This window comes from Nyctibius grandis, chromosome 2 (assembly GCF_013368605.1).
Source record: "Nyctibius grandis isolate bNycGra1 chromosome 2, bNycGra1.pri, whole genome shotgun sequence".
NCBI lineage: Eukaryota > Metazoa > Chordata > Aves > Nyctibiiformes > Nyctibiidae > Nyctibius > Nyctibius grandis.
Genome location: NC_090659.1, coordinates 82609026 through 82622911, shown reverse-complemented (window position 1 = coordinate 82622911; position 13886 = coordinate 82609026).

Below are 13886 nucleotides of genomic sequence, written 5' to 3'. Positions count from 1 at the left end.
ATACTGCAAGTGACAACTCTAGCACTTGTAAGTACAGTTTATCTTACTTCAGTTTCTACCTTCTCCAAAACAACATAATAATATTAAAGCAAAACAACTATGTAGTATTTAGTGTAGCCAGAGCACTGTATTTTGTTTAAGTGTTATCTGCACTGCTATAATATGTTGAGTTTAATTTCTTTGTCGTTCTTTATTTTTAGTGTTTTGTTAAGTTTGAGGTTAATAGACGGTAAAGTATGGTCCTTTCTATGAAAGTGGCATGGCTCCTTGACATTTCTGTCAAGCTTATATGATAAAGTTTACGTGGTTTTATAAAAATTTACATAACGCAAAGAGCAAGAGACTGGCTGAAATATAATCTATGATATCAAAACATCATAGATCATTTAAGGGTTTTGGTTTTTTTTTCTGTGATAGAGTCTAACCTGGGAAAATCCATGTAATGTTGTCAACATTTAAATGTGTCAATATTAATATATATCTCTTTAACATGATTATGTACACACAAATTTGATAAGTTGGCTACTGACAAAAACTTAAAATTACATATAGCAGATAGCAATCACATAATGGGACAAACCTCACTGACTAATCTTTCCCAAATTTAATATTAGCTAGCTGGCTTCGGTCCCATGATGCTCTTCACAAGCTTAGGAAGTATTTATGCTTGTAACTGCAATAATTTGGTAGCTGAGTGAACAGACAAAAAGCCTTCCTTTGTCTCACTGAAGTTGGATAGAGTTTAATATTGAACGATAATTCCTGTCAAGAGCCTGCCTCATGCTATTGAAAACACATGGTATGATATATGCTTTTTCAGTCACCATGTGAAAACAAATTAACATTCTAAACTTTGGTAAATAAAAATCATATTACAGCAAAAATTAAAGTTCAGGACAAACTGAGGGAAGACATAATGACAAAAAAAAGTGAATATAACTAGCCGATTGTTTCTGAGCACAGATTCATAAACAACAAATGCAGCCCTAAAATTACAGACAATTCAGAATCAGAGAGCGTGTATTCAACATTTGTCTGTTTAACAGCAAAGAATATAATAAACTGTGTAACGGGGTGACAGCATATTTTTCTTTTTACAAAACTTATGTTGATTCCTGCGTATTGTTTGGTTTATATGCTGTTGTTGTTGTTTGATATCTCAGCCATTAAGTAGGATGGACACAAGATTTACGGAAAAAAATGTACTTAATCATTACTAAATACCTTGCACTATGCCAAATTAAAAAAAAAGACAATTTAACACTAGGACTACACATATCCATATTACTCTTATAAGTACAAGCCATAGTTTTTAATTCCCTAAAGTAATTCAAAGCAGTGTGATGTATTTGGCTGCCCTCTATAAACAGTGTGACAAAACATTTTTCACATGATATTGAGATGCAAATTAAAAATATTTCTGAACAGCTGTGGAAGCAACATAGTAAAGGATTTATTTGAGGAGCATAAATTTAAGAGACTAACCATTTTATCAAACTAATTTCCTTTCTTTTTTTTTTTTTCTTTTTTTTTTTTTTCCCAGAACAAAGAGCACAATGACCAACTTAGTGGGAAACCAGTCTAACAAAAAAAATTTCTTTCCCTAAAGCACTCCTGTAGATCTAGGCTCCAATGGATTTTAAAACTACTTATGTCAAGGTCATTGAGATTTCTATTGTTAAAACAGTAAATTTTTTTGTACAGAATTACTATCAACTGTTGTATAGTCTGTGAGCTACGGAGGAAATAATAGAGAAACATTCACACATTTACTGGATGAGGTTGCATAAAGTCCATCTGATTATGTGTAAGTGGTTATTAGGAAAGGATCTCAAACAAGAGTCACAAGAGAGCTACATATCCTCAAGCTGTCTATTACAGAGTCATTTTACAGGAGCTGTGGTTTCATGAGTATTGGATGCTTCATTGACAATGACTTCTGGACAACAATAAATGATGTTTTTACAGGCCAGCCTCAAACAGTACAGTTCAAGTGCCAAAGAAGTCTGTACTTTTAAGTCAGAAATATTAAAAGCAAAGGGGAGAAATAGTTATTGATAACAGCAAATTCCTTTTGAGCTTCAGAGAATAGAAATGTTAAGCCTTGGCAGATTTCATGAGGCATTATGAAGTTCTGAAGACAGATATGTTTTCTTATGAGAAATGAATGAAGTACTTTATCAGCATAAAGCTTTGAGTTTGTGTAGATCCTTGGGTTGTAGCACATGGAAATGACAGAAAAGTTATTCATGTTGGGGCAATTTTAGAACAAGTAGTTTGTGTCATATTAAGACACAAATGCCTGAACTCTTTAAAGTTTACTTGTTCATTAATTAATTTTGTTCCAAGATCTTTCATCCCTCCTGTGATCCAAAGGCTATTCAAGATCAGAGAGAAGTCCCAGTAGAGCAGAAAGAAATCCTGTAGTGCTAAGAAGGCTTTGAGGTAGATCCTATTACTGAAAGCTTGATAGTTAACATCACAGGGTGCAAAAAGACAGGAGATCATATTTAGAAATTTGCACCTGTAAAACATTGTTTAGATCTTACTGATTTAGGGTGACACAACTTGCACTACGCTTTCAAACTTTTATGTTGCCAATGCAGTGAAAATTGCAGACATATGCTTGTGACTTTAATTTCCCTATTTCAATTTGCAAAGGTTGTCCATTTTGTGTGGAAAGCTTGTGGGCAATTTTGCCACTGGAATAATTCTTTACTTGCATACAATCAAGTATATATTACACTTTTTTACAGATGTTTCTGCTTTTTAGTATCTGTTATGAAAAATAAGCCTTGGCTAATGATCATTTCTCTTTCCTTGATAGAGATATAACTTCAGATTCAATCGTGAGACTTGGTATGGCATGAGCAAAAGCAACTACTTTTAGGATGGAGCCAACAGAACCTAAAATGAATTTGAATTTTAATTAAGTTCAAATGAGACATGACATCTTGGGACATGAAAAGAGGAAAATTACTTTATTTTTGCTTGGTTGTTATTTTTTTCCTGATTTACATTTTAGATTAAGAGTGCTACACAAAATAAATTCTTTGTATCTTGATGGCTATGATATTCGGAGAAATTTGTATCTGCTCAGTCTTTGAATCTCCTCTGAACTTCAGTAGTTGCATTCATGATGATTCAGAATGGGACTGGAATGTGTAAATAATTTGAGTTTGTGTTAAGAAAAAGCAAACTACTTAAGAACCCTGAAGACAATCAAGTGGATTACACTTTCTTAAAGAAAGTTGAAAATATCTCTTGAAGGTGAAAAATTAATACTCAATTCATCATCATTATCATGAGAGTCATTCAAGAAGCTATCTTTTTAATATTTTCAGTAAAGAAATATCTCTTAGACCACTTGAAGCATTTCAAGATCAAACTTCATCATGTGAAGAAATCCATACTTTCTTATTAGAGTACTGTAACCTTGAAAAAGTTAGTTTTCTGGGGAAAATTATAATTATTCTTTTAAATTCAGACTGCTAGCAGATCAGCCTGCTCCTGACACCCTGCTCCTTGGCCAATATCAGTAGTGTAGGCAGGATGCTACCCACCTTATTCATGTAAAGTAGGATTCTATAAGATCACACTACCATTGAGGAGCCAAGGGGTGTCATGATTCTCACCCACATTCAAAATGCTTTAGCATGATTTGCCAGATGACCCACACACTAAGTGTCACTGATAGTCCACTGGAGCCATGGCATCACTTATGATCCTGAGTTTACTATCAGTGATTGGGTGAGTCACCTTATGAGTGTGTTGTTGCTCATCTTTCTTACTGTGTCAATAAAGCTTTGTATTATGACATGTTGTCAGACTCAATTACTGTTCAGACCACAGAGTGGGAATGAACAATCATCTAGGTCACTCACAGAGGAAGAATTGTCACTCCACAGAAGAGAGCTGTGTCTAAACTATCAGTCTGGCTGTAGGCCAGTTACCTTATTGGTATAGAAGCTGGAGAGAACCTCAGAAAGCAACAAGATCTAATAGATGCAATTTGAAGGCAGACAAATTCAACTGGAAACAAATTTGAAAATAAGACAACAAGAATGATAAACCACTGTACCTATTTGCAATCACCTGGCAATTTCCAAGGAGAAATCACTGTGGGAATTGCTGGAACCAAGGTAATGTTTTGTGTTTATGCAATGTGTTTGTTAAAAAAAAAAAAAAATAATTGCTCCCATTTAAGTGGGAATTAACTCAGGGTGTCAAAGAAGATAGTCACAGTAGGGTCTTCTTGCCTTATAATCTAACGGAACAAATACTACAGCTGAATGCTGTTTCACTTTGTACTGAAAGAGAAAGAACAGGAAGGACAGCGTATAGCAGAGATGAAAACAGCAGTATCACAATAATGGAGCCTGTCCAGATTGAAATAATGAGGGGGAACCCTGCTGTTTGGGATCCTAATTGGGCCACAAAGGTCTGCTTTATCTATTTAGGTGTATTGTACTTACATTGCTGAGGAGGTCTGTATTTAATTCCTCTAAGTGGTCTCCTCCTGGAGTCAGGTCCAGTACTAAGACTACATTACTATAGCACTGCTGTTCCTTCTCAAGGTTAACTCTTGTCTCTCCAAAACGGATTGATCTTCACCAAAGACAGAGAGATTTGTACAATAATACAGATTTTGGGAACCATTTTACAAGTTTCATGCTGCATTGAAATTATTCTCAATTTCATTCAGCCAAAATCACAATTGGTCCTTGAAATGCTTGTCACATGCCTGCTCTCAGATCTGCTACACCTTGTCTCAGAGCTACACTTACCTTGAATACATTCCTTGATTGGCTTTTTCTCCTTCTCCTCATCCAGGTCTGAAAGTCCCTACTTGTGAAGACCCAAGATAGTACCCGATCTGAAGAATAACCTCTTTACTGTAATTCATTAATTACATTCAGAATTTCAACTTTCTGGCTTTTATTACATGTTCGTGAAAGTGTTCAAAAGGAGGTGCAAATTATGCTGTTATTTTTAACAAATTCCTTCAGATCACCTATGTGTCTGGTCAATTACTCAGATATCAACAGCCAATATATCTATCTCACTTTCTGAAATTCTAACTACTTCCACATATGGTAGCAAAATATCAGACAAAAAGTCCCATATTCATGCTTGTGGTCACTAGGGTCATAATCAGAGCAGAACAGACCTTTCTCTGAATGACCATAGTGATGTAACGCAGCCTGTTGCAACTTCTTCCTATCAAATCACTTGGCATATTGAAATAAATTATATACTGCAGAGTTATATCAAAAAGGTGGTGTATCCATTGAAAATGGTTGCCTGGAATTACATTTGAATGGTAAAGCAGAAATGGACACAAGGAAAACCTGTTTTGCTGCAATTTTATATCTAAGGATTTTGAGTTGTAGCCATTAAGATTAACTTTTGCTTCAAGACCATAAGGTTTTATGTCATTCTGTATATTCTAGAGGATTTTTTGCACCTCAAATCTAAATTTTAGAGTAAAGGCTCTAATTTATCTTTTCAGAGCTTTTAAAATGTACAGAGAGAGATGTCTTTCTCATCTTTAATATTTTGTTTCTATAATAATGACAAATTGTTTTCTCTTTTGGCTAGGATCCATTGCAATAATGTGATAATGCATCTAAAACCAAAATAAACCTGTGCCTTATTAAAACAGCCTATCAATTTGTGTGTTTGTTTTTTAATACTGTTTTCAAGTGCATATTATTGAAAGATGTGCTCTTACTTTATTTTAGGATGAATCATCTGAGTTCATATTAATCTCTGTAAAAAATTAAGCGTGTAGATGTAGGTAAGTATCTAGAAGGGAGCTATATAAATTTCCATTATAATTAAAGGAGACCAACTTGACTCACTTGCATAAACATAGATATGTTTTACTGTTTGATATGGTCTAGGTATTCCTTTGGTTTCAAGGTGTAAGTCTACAGCAGTGTAGATCTTCCGATGTCATATCTGTCATATTTCTCCAACAATTTAAGATAGCTCAGATCATATTAAACATTTACTTTTGGGAACCTGAATTAAGCCAATGCAGTATTAGTCAATATAATGAATGGAGTCTACAGAGTTATTCAGACAATAAGTTCCTAATTTAGAATGAGTTAACTACCTCTCTAGCTCTATAATGAGCAGACCTGAACTGAATGTCATAGGTGCTTAGACACCTAGTTCATATGAACACGTTCCTTATAGATACCTAAATGTCCCAGTTTGGGAAATTAATGTAACAAAATCTAATATGAGATCTTATGAAAGTGGAAGGTGATATTAATTTACCAAAACTATAAGTAATTTGATTCTACTGGTGCTTATCCTCATAAATTTCATGCACTCTGTCTCTTGTACCTACACACTCACACATATAAAGACATATGTGTCTAATGGTCTGGCCAGCACTCTTTTGTGTCACAGAAGAGAAGGGACACCAGCTATTGAGTCCTCATTGTCTATGAGATTCTTCTTGATGATAGTAAACTAGTTTTTGGACAAATCTTTTAAATCCTTTAGGAGTCATCATCCCTGTTATGTGGTGGTCCTTTGCATCAGAATCTTGCTGTTTCATCCACAAATTTTAGGCAAAATCTTGCTATCCATTGTCTGCTTTCCTTGTTTGAAATATGTTTAAAATATATGTCTACAGTCTATTTTCCAGCTAATAGGAAAAGGAATAATGCATATCATATGCCACAGCCTTGTGAGCATCTTCTGTTGAGGCATGTCAATACACTACAGTATTAAGAAAATCTCAGGTCTCTTGAAGGAGAGAGATACAGGCCTCAGTCTTGCAAGGAAATAATTCACACACCATGATGATCCAGTCATTTGCAGCAGTAGTCACCTAAAGAAAATAAATATTCAGACTACTCTAAAGCTGAAAAAACAACTCTGGAGACAAATATACTCAGTGCTACCACTTGCTGATGCATCAACTAGGGCAACAGGTTACAGCAGTTGCTGAAGGAAGTATTCAGAGGCTGGAAGAAATGTACTCGCTGGAAGAAGGGAAAAGAGGCTGGTGAGGGAGGGCCATGGATGTTGATCATCCTCAAAACTGGATTAAAAACTCACAGTGCTTTTAATTAGAAATACAATAGAAACTATGAGTGAACTTAGTCTTCATTGTTCCTAGGAAGCCATATGACTGCTCATTCAGTACTGTGTCTAAGCACAGAAGGAACTCCATGAAATAAATGATACTACCTGAACTTCCTTCAAGAACTCAGACAGCATAACTTGGATTTTTTAAATCAATGTGCAGCTATTTTAGAGCAAAGAAGTAAATGGTGCACCATTATCTGCACAAAAATGGCATACAGCCCCTGTGACTTAAAAACATATCATTATTGATTAACTCTTTGAGTTAATTTTTTGTGAAGAAAAGATCTACACGCTGTAGTTAGGACCCTGTAATGTAATGCACATACTTTGGCAGGGGGTCAGACTAGATGAGCACCAGAGGTCCCTTCCAACCCTAACCATTCTGTGATTCTGTGATTCTGTGATTCTGTGATTCTGTGATTTTACACAGCAATTGTGGAGTTATTAGGCATTCTCTACAAGAAAAAAATCACATGGGAATAATAAAGGTTAAATGGTGTGAAAATAATAATAAATAAGTTATATTAATGTGCCCAGATGTACTGAAGTTTGCTCATTCTAGACAGTAAAACTACATTCTTAAAAATTCTAAGAAAAGCTGAAAATAAAAGTTAATGTGGAAAGGCATATTACTTTCATAACTCAAATTGATAACTGCTGTTATTGTTGGTGTGCTGCTATAAATTGAGTGAAAGATGTGATCCCATGAACTATAAGAATGAAGCCGCAGAAGAAGTTATTTTTGGCCAAGACTTTCAAGAGTGGCTAGTCTCCTTTAGTGACAGGTACTGTTAGAATAAGACAGAAAGATAACATTTAAACATCCATTGAACTGGAGAAGAAAAATCTATGATAGACAGTATGACTGACATGAACAAGTAGAATGTGGCACCACCTTTTGCCAAGCCCACATCATCTCATTAAAAATACCTGGTGAAAACGACACTTAGTCCTCTTACTTCTTGTCACACACAGCAAGCATCATATTTCAACAGCATCACTATCTGCAGTTATTTTTACCTTTTGTGGAATTGTAGATTTTTTTGTTATTTATAACTCCTGTCTTATCTGCAGTTCTGTGGTTCAGATGGCTGTGACCAAGAGGCAGAAAAAGAAATGTCAGACTACTAAATCTTCTCAGGAAGATATCTGGCACTCTGATCAGATGTCAGCAGAGACATCTTGCACAGCAGAAGGATGCTATCAGTAGATCATCCACACAGAAAGAATGTCATGAATCCAGTTACAGTGGATTCTAACTTTAGTGCTTTACTTAGAACAAGATAGGCTCTGTCCTCACACCATAGCTGGGCCTGGTACAAACATGACTTGTTTCAACCAGAAGTTTATTGTTAACTCCACATATATTTCTAAACTCATATAATCTTCCTTTGTTAAAGAGCACTTGAATTGAGAGTGGCAATAAGAACTGTAAAAAAAAAATAGTTTATGTCTTATGCTACATAATCCATGCAGCAATAACTCTCCATTGTCATAGAGGAGTGCCTAAGACTTTGTGTCTCTGTCCAGGATATCAGAGCATCTTATGAATTTTCAGGAATTTCTCTGGTTTCTTCTCCTGTGATGCATTGGTTACTGGAACTTCACTGTCCATTGTATCTGATCACTGATCTTGCTGCATTTGAAAAGAATTATCCCTTATCATTTTTTGACTCATAAAGCCTGTGTGGTGTCAGTGTGATATTGTCACTTCAAGTTGATATAATGACACTGCTCAATGTTAGCATAATTATAAACAATCCCTGCACTTGTGGCTGAACTGCATTTGTCATACTCCAGAAAAACTACTCATATAAATGTCCCCATAAATACTCTGCTTTGGATTGTCACTAGCCACCAAGCAGTCTTTGCTTGTGAGTATGGTTACTAATATTAATAATCTAAAGGTACTACTATTGCACATGAAGATCTGTGATCTCAAATCAATAAAATCTGACACAACAACCATCTGCACTTCATTGGTCCACTTGCTGTAATCAAGTAGATAGTTCTTTCTGTAAAGTACATTGTTCTGTTGTTATAGAGCCTATACCTGGAATACTAGGTATACAATGTTATCTTCCAAGACACAAACTCAGGATCAGGGAATCCCTTACAATAATTTGTTGTTGTTGAATGGGAGGTCTAAAGCTGTGCACAAGTCTGTGGCTCTATAGTCATACCTTCAACAACACTGGGTTCCAATTTCAGAAGTAATTCCCAGCTATGTATGCAAACTTTAATGCCCACTTGTTTATGTATGTGAGTTTTACCATCACTGAGAGTCTTAGATTTTCTGTTAATCTCTCAAGCAATTCAGGCCTATATTCAGTGCAACACTGGGTAGTTAGGTACATTAAAATATAACCTAAAATAGCCTTAACACTTGGTGACGAACTTAATGGTGATGTGTTGCATGACTAAGAGATTTTCATATATTTTCATTCCAAGGCTGCTTAAGGAGTTACAGACCCATGATATATCTTGCACTTATTCTCCTTGTGCATAGTCACTGTGTATTAGGACTTCTCTCAAATTACTTCTGGATCTAGGAGAAAACTTACGGTACACCCCCATTTTAAAACAATTCAAGGCTGTATTTACCTACTGTTCAGAACAATTCAGAACTCAGTGAAGAGTTACACTTTCCAATATTTCAATGGGATAAATGAAAGCAATGGTCCTCTATTTTTATATAACAGCCATACTGTGAAAGAGTATGATTGTACCAATTCAGCATTTCTGTAAAAAAAATCTTGGTTTCTGTAGAAAAATCCCAAACTTTCCCTCATTAAATGAAGGTTCTTCAACATCTTCACAGTTCATCTTACAGGGTGTCAAGTAACGATATTAAATAATTGCTTTAACAGAGATGACTGAAAAATATGCAAATTCAAAAAAACCTCATTTTAATCTTAACAGACTCTAATAAACTAAACTAAGTTTATATAAATTTATTAATTTTATGAGTTAATTTTTATAGACAAATGAGCTATTATTGCTCCATAGTATATGAAGTAACCAGAAGTATCATTCAGGCCCCAAAGCAGTCATATGAATCACAAGGTTCCTTTCTGATTCTATTTGCCTGACCTGGCTTTTCAAAACAGGAGGCATCCTGTAACTCAGCTTGATGGGGCTTTGATTCTCACTAGGAGAGGATGGACTTGGCAGGGAAGCAGCACTTCTAGAAAGAGCTGCCAGGAGATAAGCAAGACCCAAGGAAGTGTCAATCAGGACACTCTGTTCTCTACTGCTGTGTGCAAGCAAAAACCTTCTTTAAGGTATATATTGTAAGTGAAATCTGTAACTCAAAGTTCTGAATGAGAACGCAGGGGAGAGAGAGAAAGTTTTAACTTCTAAATTTTCTACTTGAGTTGTACTCTCATACTTCTTACAAATCTTTATTCCTGTAGGATAAATATGTTTGTGAGATATTCTTTTGATAGTCTTATAAAGATATATATTTCCTGTATCTACTTCTTGCAACTACACTGCATGTATTACTTAATGACACCTGTACTTTGAATTTTGGAGGATCAAAATGCTCCTCATAGCATTCTATGATTTAGTAATAAGATAACTGTTTGATTCCTTGTTATGTTTCTTTTTTTGTTACATTTTTACACGGAAAATTTCTCTGAATTTGTGCATGAAAATAACAAAATAACTAAAAATTATTGAGAATACAGTAATATAGAGTTATATAACACCAGTTAACCTGTTAATTTAACTTAAATTGTAGAAATACATTTCATTGCACCTTACAAAAAGTTGTTGGTAAATGCCTACATAAATATATTTTCATTATTAAATTAGCACTGCATCACCAGACTGGTGAAACTTTGTTAATCACATGTATATTGACCAGAGTTCTGGGCCAGAAAGGAGTCTCTGTCTCCAGCCAGCTGCCTTTCACTGGCTGAAAATATCCACCTTGGCCTATGGAGAATGTTAATTGTTTGATGGCTGTTGTCCCCACCATTCTGCAAGCATCTTAATCACAGGCTGCATACAAATCCCATCCAACTTTGTGATTTTCACCAATAAAAAAGGTGTACTAAGAAACACCAGTGGTGTAATATTGATGCAACACATAGGACAAATGGAGAGTAAAACAGATCAGTAAAACTTGATCAATCAAACCATAGGCAGCAATTTGGGTTTACACTGAAGAATGACATGAGGTTGTATCTTACATTTTAACCCCCTGGCTGAGCACAAAACATAGTGGATGACAGATATTTACTTGTAAGGAAGAAAGTAGAGATAGAGCCTATATGTCCAGCTGCTTGGCATTTTGTGTGTTAATTGCAACTGATATTGTAGTAACTGTTCACATAAAAATTGCAGGCTGGTCATATTTTTGTGACCTTTACAAAGTAACCCATTTTCAACGTAACTTTGTTCCAACTTATAGATTCATTATTGGATGTAAGCTTTCAAATTGAAAATAAAGCAAAATTCCATTACATAAAGTGAATATCAAACTCAACAGAAATTGTTGGCTACCATTTTTACAGAGTAGGACAGATTCACTGTTTGACAAATATTACTACTATAGCATACAATTAAAAATATAAAATACTCTGAGAGCAATTAGGGGACAATTACTTTTATGCCATCATACTATAGCATAGAGATATTTTTATTCATTAAACCACAAAACAGACTTTTACGAAATTATACACAACAGCAAATTAGACTCCACCACTATTCTGTGTGTTTTATTTCATTTCATTACATTGAGTTTAATGCTATGTTAAAGGTTAATGACATTATTACTGCCTTCACTGTCTGAGTTTATTGAAAGCCTTAGGACACATAATTTAGTAAAAACTACTTGTGAGGGAAGGGAAGAGTCAACTTTTTTCGGTGTAAGAAATGAAAAACAGATGAAGAAGGGGAGTTTTTTAATAACCAAATATTGCAAACACAGCAGCAGGATATTGCAAATACTCATGCAATACTACTTTTCCACCAGTGGTCAATGGACCTAATATAGAAAATCCTCGTTTTGTCAAGAGTCTCATGATGAACAGCATTAAAGCCCTGCAGTTTAAGAATAAGAGCAGATGAAAATCTCGTTTCACTTCCTAAAAAAGCAGGTTGCTAGCCCTCATGACTGCAGACAAATGCATGAAAAATTAACCCAAGAGAACTCTAGGGGTTGAAAAAACAGAAGGCAAATGTAAAGAAATGAAAACTGTCTTTTCCATAACAATCTTACAAGTTTTGGGGGCCTGACTCATACATTTTTAGCATTTTGGGTTTGACAATAGATTTGAATCTGACTAATGGGAGGAACTGGTTCAGAATCTGAAGGTGGAAGGCAATTAGGGCGAAAATGAAAATTAAATTATAGAGTCCATGATTGTGAGGTAAGAAAGGAGTGACAGCAGCAAAAATGTGACAATGGATTTCAAAAAAGAAACACTTCAGAAAACTCTGAAAACAGGTTGATACGGTCCCAAGGGAAGGTTTTTTAAGAAAAAAAAAAAAAAAGTTTCAGGGCAGCTGGCAAATTCCAGGATGCACAATAGCAAAAATGGATGTGGAAGAAAGGTAACTATATATGGAAAAGTATATACCTACATGGCTGAATGCAAAATTTTTAGTGACCTGACATTAAAAAGAAATCATACCATTGAAAATGGAAACAAGAATAGAAAAGTATAAATCAGGAGCAGATTAAAAGCAGAATATAATTTAAAGGTGAAAAAAGTCAGATAAGCAAAGAAAAAAAAAGACTTAAAGCTAGTGAGAGAGTACAGGATACAAGAGTAAAAAGATTTCTTCATTGTTGTCAAGAAAGGATATCATGACTATTTAATGGGAAAAATAAACAAGTAGCAGATGAAAAAGGAAAGACTGAAAAGGTCAATTTCTTTTTAACATTATCCTTGAAAGAAGAGTCGGACAGTAATGAAAAGTTTAACAAGTAAAATTGATGTAAAAACATGGGCCTGAATGAAGAAAGATTAACGGTTATGTAGATAAAGGTATTTGAGATAGCAGGTTCTGATTAAATTCGCTATAGTTAATGAAGGCAACCAAAACCATTTTTGAGCCATTGACAAGTATTACCGAAAATTCATGAAGGAAGAATGAAATCTCGAGACTGTAAAACAGCAAATATAGTATCTATGTTTTAAAAAGATAAAGTCTATGTGGGGGATTTACTGCTGGGAATTACAGCCATTTTTGGTACCTGAATAGATGCTAGGACAGATTATTAAACAATCCATTTGTAAATACCAAGAGGATAATAAGATTGTAAGAAACAGCTAAGAGATTTTTCAAGATCACATAATGTCAAACAAATCTAATTTCCTCTTTGCTCTAGATAACTGACCAAGGAAGCAGAAGAGGGGCTGAAGAAGATTATTTTTTTTAACCTTAGTAAGGCATAAACCCGCATGAAAACTCCTGAGCAAATTACAGAGACATGGTGTACTGTAAATGAATATAACTGTAGCATTTATGTGAATGAAAACATTTATTCAAAGGGTAGGTATCACTTTCTAATTGATAATCTTGGTGAGATCCTGAGGTGTGATCCATGAAAATAGCATTAATGAAAATATATATTTATATTCATAATTATGTTCAGAATACATACTGGTAACTCACAGACATGTTTTATAAGCAAATTCAGCAGCACAGTAAAGATTTTATACATTCTAAAAAAAAAATCTCAATTCATTAAAGATATGTTTAAATAGACTGATGAATTGTTCACTAAGTTGAATAAGGATGATACAGTTTAATTTGTA